The sequence below is a fragment of the Prunus dulcis genome, chromosome 4, assembly GCF_902201215.1.
Source record: "Prunus dulcis chromosome 4, ALMONDv2, whole genome shotgun sequence".
Lineage (NCBI taxonomy): Eukaryota > Viridiplantae > Streptophyta > Magnoliopsida > Rosales > Rosaceae > Prunus > Prunus dulcis.
This window is the reverse complement of record NC_047653.1, coordinates 10,237,008-10,245,255: the sequence shown is the minus strand read 5'-3', so window position 1 is coordinate 10,245,255 and position 8,248 is coordinate 10,237,008. Positions and strand designations below refer to the sequence as shown.

General features: G+C 39.1%; 1 pseudogene; it reads right to left on the bottom strand.

Moving 5' to 3' along the window:
* Positions 1-2,700: 2,700 nt before the first annotated feature.
* LOC117625331 lies at positions 2,701-4,999 on the bottom strand (annotated as a pseudogene).
* Between the last annotated feature and the right edge of the window lie 3,249 nt (positions 5,000-8,248).

Genomic DNA, 8,248 nt, shown 5'->3' with positions numbered 1-8,248 from the left:
CTTTCTGGTCAAAAAGTCAACTTAAAACCAAATAAAATATTCTATGGGCAAAAATGGTCTTTTTTCATGCTTAATTAATAATTAAACATTTATTTAGGACAAGGTCATTACAGGTTATCTAAAGAAAAGTAGGCAGATTGATATCTTGGGAGCTTTTTCAAGTGTTGTTTTGAGACACTGCGTCTGGTTTTTGGAGAGAGAGAGAGTCCCCTTCTTCTGAAGCAGACCTTCATTATTTATAGAGATGGAGGAACTTGTAATGATAGGAACTACGACAAGACCTTTGGTTTGTGGTTCAAAGTCAGCTGCTAGTTCGCTGATTTTAACTAGTTCATAGAGGGAATGATGGAGGAACCCTGCCAAGAACCGTCAGTTTCCTTTGGGGAACTCTCGTGATTTGGCTTTTTGTACTTGAAAGCCTGGTTGGCAACTTTGATCTTTTCTGGTTTTGGGGGCTTCAGTATGACTCGTTTTCTTGCTGGAGGAGATGGAGGTCAAGTCGTCATTAAATGTGATAATCCCCTTCGGCCTCCCAGGTGGGATTCAGAAAACACGCTTACCAATCCTTCAACTTGTAGCTTGAGATAAAGGTCTAACTCCCACGACTTGGGCCTTTTTGAATATTATGAGAGGCCCAGTTGAAAAAGGATGACCATTAGAAAAAACAAATGCTTGTGGCCCTGGTTTTCTCTTTAAAAAATTCTTTTTAAACCTTGAGACCATTTTTGGCCCGTTTACCAAAATTGGGTACAAACAAAAATCATCAAGGAAACTGTAAACCGTATACAAACATGTTCGTTACTTATACGAATTGGTGGGTTCATCAACTGATTCACATTAACAGCTGAGTAAAGAACAGCTGGCTGAATTCCTCATGCGTTAAGATTCTCATAGATGCTGTGAATTTGCTGTTGACAAGAATCTTATCTGCCATTCCTGCAGCCATACTTAATTTTTTTTTTAAAAAAATCAGTGAGAAATAGTAGTATGATCACTGCAAAAGAACACTAAAAAGGTGCACAAGACACATCAGATAAATATAATAAAGCCAAGATATGGAATCAAACCAGTTGTCATTTCTTCTATGAAGTCTAAAGGTTTCCTAATCCTCATCAAGATAGCGTGTGTGTGTTGAGCTAGCAATAAAACCTGGACATAAAGATGTAACATATTAAACAACTATGATATCAAATAGTTGTCTTCTTAAGCTTTTGCATTGGGATGACAACAGAAACCTGATCTGCTAGTATTACATCAAATGATGGACACAGGACCAGCACATGCACATAGAGAGCAACAAAAAGGCACCGCAGAAATGCACACAAAGCATGAAGATGATAGAATATACGTAGGGATAGGAAGGCACCATATACAGTAACAGGAAAGATACTGGGAAACCAAATGACATTAAAACATCAAACAATGCACTGATTTTAAATGATGGTTGAACACTGTGAAACTGAGAAATAAGGACAAGGAAAGAAAAGAAAATTTGATATGTTTGTTCTAACCATGTATAAACCATCTTCCAATCCCACGGTGTAGCATCCATTATCTATGAAGTACCCTGTTTGATGAAATTCCTATAGCAGGTCTGTGTTTCTAATCTTGTTTCTCTCCAGAGCACACACACCAAGACGACTTGAAACTGTCATTTTCAACATTTTATTGTAAAATGGGTCATCATGTAAATCTTTTATTCAACTTTCAAACAAACTTACATATGAAAAAAAGACAGCATGATAAGAAAAAGAAATTTTTTACAGGGCTATGAGTTTTTATGGCTGAAGAAAAAGAAAAAACAGAGTGCTAACATGGCTGAAGAATTTGATATTCTCAATGTCTGCCATGCTATACTTGGCATGAATTCATATGAGAAGCAAAGCTCGATCAGGGAGGTTCAATCAATGCATCATACTGACTCTCCAGACAGTATTAGCAAGGAAGAGATGGAAAGACAGATACGAAAAAAAAAAAATAGGACTAGCCACAAGGGGAGAGTACCATGGAACAAAGGCAGGAAACATAGTTCGGGTAACTAAAGATAAGAGTGTAATTTTTTATTTATTGGATTTTAAATCTCATACATTTGGTTGAATCTAAAGTTGTGATCTTCCAGGTAATGCAGAAACTTGTGAGCGAATCAAACAGAGAACAATAGAAGCCTTAAAAGACCCCAAGGTGTCTTTTGTTTAGTCCAGGCACTCTAGTATATATAGAAGAAAATGTCATGAGGAATCTGGATATTTTCAGACTTAGGCTAAACCTTATTTTAATGCACAAGTGGCAAAAAAGGCTCTGTTAATCAATGCATTGATCGTTTTTGGCTTCCGCTCATCAAAGTTCTTGAATGTCTCCTGATCATGTCCTTTTTGTAGAGAGGCCTGAAATGACGTGAATATGATGCTCAAAAAACCCTCCTACTAAGGCTATGCCGACCTTAATTTCTGGCTATCAAGTCATCAAAACTATTTGGAGTTTAGTTACCAATGGTGAGAATTCATCTTGATACCTTGATAGCTAATAAGAAAAGTGAAATAGGTTGAGACTAATTTGATACTTTTCTATGCCCATTACTTTTTGAACGAACAACATATATCGTTTAAATTTGAGTCCAGCCACTTTGAAATGAAGAAGGAAAAAAAAGGTAAAAGCAAACTTTAAATGCAAAATAAAAAGTACAAAATTAATAGTATATATCTACCCTCTAAGCCTTCCTTTCATTGTGCTGATGCGGACTGTTATCATCACATAAAGTCTATCTTGTAGATTGTCTATGAATCGAAAATACGCATATCTCCATGTCTTGTTAATAACTAAAGAACCGCAAACACCCCAAAATCCTACTATGAACCCCAGTGCTGTGAAGATATAAAACCATGGATGTTGATGAAGTCCATTTTCCACGTCTTTGTTGTTCTTCTTATCTACCTCCATGTCCTTATTTGGTCCGCACTTATTTGGAAGTGGTGCACCACAAAGTTTTGGGTTCCCCTCAAACGCGGAAGCATTGAAGCTTTGGAGCTGGGTGCCTGTTGGTATTGGTCCTTCAAGATTATTGTATGAGACATTAAATTCTCTCAAAAAATTAAGGCTAGTCAATGATGATGGGATTATTCCAGACAAGTGATTCGTGCAGAGGTCCAAAACCTCTAAATTTTTTAGGTTAGATATTTGGTCTGGAATGACGCCGGAGAAGTTGTTGGAGTCAAGAACTAACTCACGGAGAAGCCGCAATTGGCCGATCTCAGCAGGTATATAACCACTAATGTTATTGTTAGATAAGTCTATCATTGCTGGAAAAAAAGAAAATTTCTGAGACGGATATGCTCGGATTGGGCTTACGCTGGTGCGACCGAAGACAGGCAATTCAAATTCATATTTGTCTACTTGAGATGCAATAGGTTCATAAAGCAACCTTGGTAGTCTACAAAGTTGCTTTGGAAATTCACCTGAAATTTGGTTGTTTGACAAGCCTATACGAAACAACCTAGGAAGAGTTCCCAACCAACTTGGAATTGGCCCTGTGATTTGATTAAAACCTAGTTGCAACATCTCTAGATTCTTGAGCTTTGATAACCATACAGGTATTTGACCAGTGAGGTCACAATAACCCAAACTCAATACTCGAAGATTTTGGAATCCGTCAAAGTCAACCATGTCATCATAACATGGCATTCCCTCACCTACAAAGGAACTAGTAAGAATGAGTGTGTGAAGACTTTTGCAACTCATCAATAACTTCATGGCCCCTGTGAGATTGGTGAATTGGTTGTAACTAAGCGCGAGGAAGGACAATGATTTCAATGAAAGAATCTCAGCTTCTATTTGTCCCTCTAGATGATTCCCAGCCAATCGAATGGCTTTTAAGGACCGACATGAGTAAAGGCTTACTGGAACCGTACCAGTGAAGTTATTGTGCCACAAGTCAAGTTTAGTAAGCTGACTAAGTCTGGAGAAATCGAGCTTGGAGATATCTCCTTCCAAGTTGTTGTTACCCAAATGCAGTTCTACAAGGGTTGTGCAATTCATCAAAGATGGGGGCAAAGCACCTTCTAAATTGTTGAAATCAAAGGTCACAAACTTCAACTTGGAGAGCTTCCCCAAATTGAGAGGAATCACGCCGCCAAAATGATTAAAGGAGAGGTCAAGTATGGCAAGGTTGGTGAGGTTGACAATTTTATCACTAATGGCTCCATGTAGTGAATTGAGAGGTAATGCAATTTCTTCAAGTTTGGTAGCGTTATAGATATCTTCTGGAAATAATCGTGAGAGGTTATTGCGACCGGCACTAAAAGCCTGCAGTTCAGAACACTTCCCTAGCCCAGGAGCAACGTTGCCATTAAATAGATTGGAAGAAAAATCCAATAGCCTAAGGAAGGGAGAAGAATGTTGGAGACAAATAGAGGATGGGATATGCCTTGTGAATCTATTGTTGCTGACATTGAAACTAGTCAAGTTGCTTGCTTGTTGGAAGAATGAAGATGGAATTGCACCAAAGAAGCGATTGCTGGACAAATCGACTGTCCGGATATTGGTAGATGATAGAGAAAGTGATAGATCTCCAGAAAGACGGTTATAGCTCAAATCGAGGATCTCAAGTCGATTCAAAGACAAGAAAAAGTGAGTTTCTAGTGAACCATATAGTGAATTATGGGAAAGGTTCAAATGGGTGAGATGTGTGAGATTTGCAAGTGAAAAGGGAGAGATACCTCCTTCGAGCCCTTTGGAAGGTATGAGCAAACGGATGACCCAACCATCTTGATCACAAGTGATGCCCTTCCAATGACAGCAATCACGGGATGTCCAATTTAAAGGAGGAGAAGATAGAGTGGAGGCAAAGGACAGGAGGGAGCTACGTTCAGTTTGTTTGCAGGTGCATGAATATTTGTAGATATAATGCAAGAGAATAAGAGGAAGAGAAGGAAGGCATGAGCCATTAGGTTATAAGCTTGCACTAGCATGTTGCTTTGTGTATGTGCAGTTGCTCACATGTATTTAAATATATAAAAGCAATGATGCTTGAAAAGGATGCAAGCATTAGTACAAATTGAGAAGTCGGCAAACAACCACCACAATGCAAATTGTGTGGTTGAAGAGATATTCCCACTAATGAAACCAGAGAGAAGACCTCATTGGGTAGGTAAACTGCTGAAATGCCCCCTAAAATTGTATCTAATTATCAATTTACTTCATGACCTTTTTTTTTAGCGAATTAAGAGTTTAAATTAAATTTTATTATCAATTCTCCCCCTACGGTCTAAATCTCAACGTTTCATCCAATTTTCTGTTAAATATAAGGGAATGTCACACCTGAATGTCACATAGAGAACCCAACTTCTTTAAATGGTAGCTGAATGTCACACCTGTCAACAACATAAGTATGAAACTGTGACTCCTGCTGGATTGTTGCAACCCTTGCCGTTAAAGATAGAGTCTTATCTGGTATAGATGCTGCGGTTCCTTTAACCATCGGGACGTATGTATATACTTCTAATATGTTTCCTTTGCCATTGGGAGGCTGTGACATTGTGTTAGGGGTTCAGTGGTTGCAAACTCTTGGTCCAATCTTGTGGGACTTTGAGAGATTATCTATGAAGTTTTGGCATGGGAATGAGCAAATATGTTTGTCCAGTTCTAAGCCTCAGCCTCCACAACCTATTTCTTGTCAACAGATGGACAAGTTGTTGCATTCAGGATGTTATGGCTTGATTCTCTGTGCTGTAGAATGTGAAAATATGGCCAAACCCACAGATGATTTATCCTCACCATAACAGCATGAATTGCAAGCCTTATTGGATTCTTTTTCTGCTATCTTTGGCCCCCCAACTACACTACCTCCTATGCGAGAACATGATCATCGGATCCCACTAATTTCTGGTTGTAAACCACCAACCACCAAGCATTAGACCATATGCTTATGGACCACTTCAAAAGTCAAAAATTGAAAAGTGTGTCAAGGAGCTGCTGGACTCTGGATTTATAAGGAACAGTCATAGTCCTTTTTCTTCTCCTGTTTTGTTGGTCAAGAAGAAGGATAGCACATGGAGAATGTGCATGGATTACAGACAGTTAAACGAGTTAACTATAAAGGATAAATATCCAATTCCACTTATTGATGATCGGTTGGATGAATTGCATGGGGCAAAGTATTTTTCCAAATTGGACTTGAGGAGTGGCTATCATCAGATCAGAGTTCATCCAGAAGATATTGAAAAAACAGCTTTTCGGACTCACGAGGGACATTATGAATTCCTTGTTATGCCCTTCGGTTTAACAAATGCTCCTGCCACATTTCAAGGTTTGATGAATGAGATTTTCCGAAATTGTTTACGGAAGTTTGTCTTGGTATTTTTTGATGATATTCTTGTTTACAGTACTTCCTGGTCCGATCATTTGAGGCATTTACATACTGTTTTGGAAATTTTAGAGCATCATCAACTTTTTGTCAAGATGACCAAGTGTGCCTTTGGAGTTTCTACTATTGAATATTTGGGCCACATCGTCTCTAGGCAAGGAGTTTCAGCTGATCCTTCCAAATTAAATGCAGTGGCTGACTGGCCTGTACCTACTTCTGTTAAAAGTTTGAGAGGATTTTTGGGTCTCACAGGCTATTATCGAAAATTTATTCCTCACTATGGTAGGGAAAGTTTCCCTTTGACTCAGTTAACTAAGAAGGATGGATTTTTGTGGACTCCAGAGGCTACTGCTGCCTTTCACAAACTCAAGGAACTCATGTTATCTCCTAGGGTTCTCGCCTTGCCAGATTTTACAAAACCTTTTATCATTGAGAGTGATGCTTCTGGATCTGGTATAGGAGCTGTGTTACAACAGGAAGGCAGGCCTATTGCTTTTACCAGCAAGACTCTTGGTCCTCGAAACCAAGCCCTTTCCACTTACGAGAGGGAAATGATGGCAATTGTTCATGCTATCAAGAAGTGGCATCATTACTTACAAGGAAGACACTTTATCATTAAGACAGATCACCATAGTCTTAAATATTTTCTCAATCATAAGGCTCACACTCCTTTTCAGCAAAAATGGGTCACCAAGCTTTTGGGCTATGATTATGAGATACACTATAGGCAAGGGAGTGATAATAAAGCAGCTGATGCTTTGTCTAGATTTCCTATCAGTCACAGTTCTTCTACTGACCAAGTTCAAGTCTTTGCCATGGACAGCTTGCCCATTGGAACTAATGTTTCTGGGCAGTATATTGAGAATTTGGCAATTACATATCCTTATCACAGTTGGATGGATGATTTACGACGGTACAATGAGGGTGATCCTTGGATTCTTAGTAAAAACCAAGAAGTTCTAACTATTGCTGGTCTTACACAATCACCTCATGCACCATCTCTTTCTACAACAAATCATTTACTCAAGTTTCACATTGACAATGGTCTCCTTAAATATAACTCCAGAATAGTCCTTAGTCCTGATTCGATTTGGAAGACCAAAGTTTTTGCTGCTCATCACTCAGTTCCAACGGCTGGTCATGCTGGGTTCTTGAAGACTTATCAAAGACTTTCCCGGAGTTTTTATTGGCCAGGTATGAAACATGATGTGCAGAAAATGGTAGCTGAATGTCACACCTGTCAACAACATAAGTATGAAACTGTGACTCCTGCTGGATTGTTGCAACCCTTGCCTATACCAGATAAGGTGTGGACTGATATCTCCATGGATTTTATTGTTGGATTACCCCCTTGCCAAGGGAAATCTGTGATTTTTGTAGTAGTTGATCGTCTGAGCAAGTATGCCCATTTCATTGCTTTATCCCATCCTTATTCAGCTGCTACCATTGCTCAGCTCTTTATGGACCATGTGTTTAAGTTACATGGTATGCCTAGCTCTATTGTTTGCGACAGGGATCCAATATTTGTTAGTGACTTCTGGAAAGAATTCTTCAAATTGCATGATGTCGCTTTACGGATGAGCTCTGGTTATCATCCACAAACTGATGGCCAAACTGAAGTGGTTAATCGGTGTTTGGAGACCTATTTGAGGTGCTTTGCTGCTGCTCAGCCCAAAAAATGGTTGCTTTGGTTATCTTGGGCAGAATTTAGCCATAATACAGCCTATCATACATCAACCAAGTTAACCCCATTTGAAGTTGTTTATGGTCAGCCCCCACCTATGGTTACACCATATGAGCCAAGCACTACAAGATTTGCCAATGTTGACAGAAGCTTGGCTGCCAGAGACAGAATGTTGACCATGCTGAAATCTAATCTCCTTATGGCGC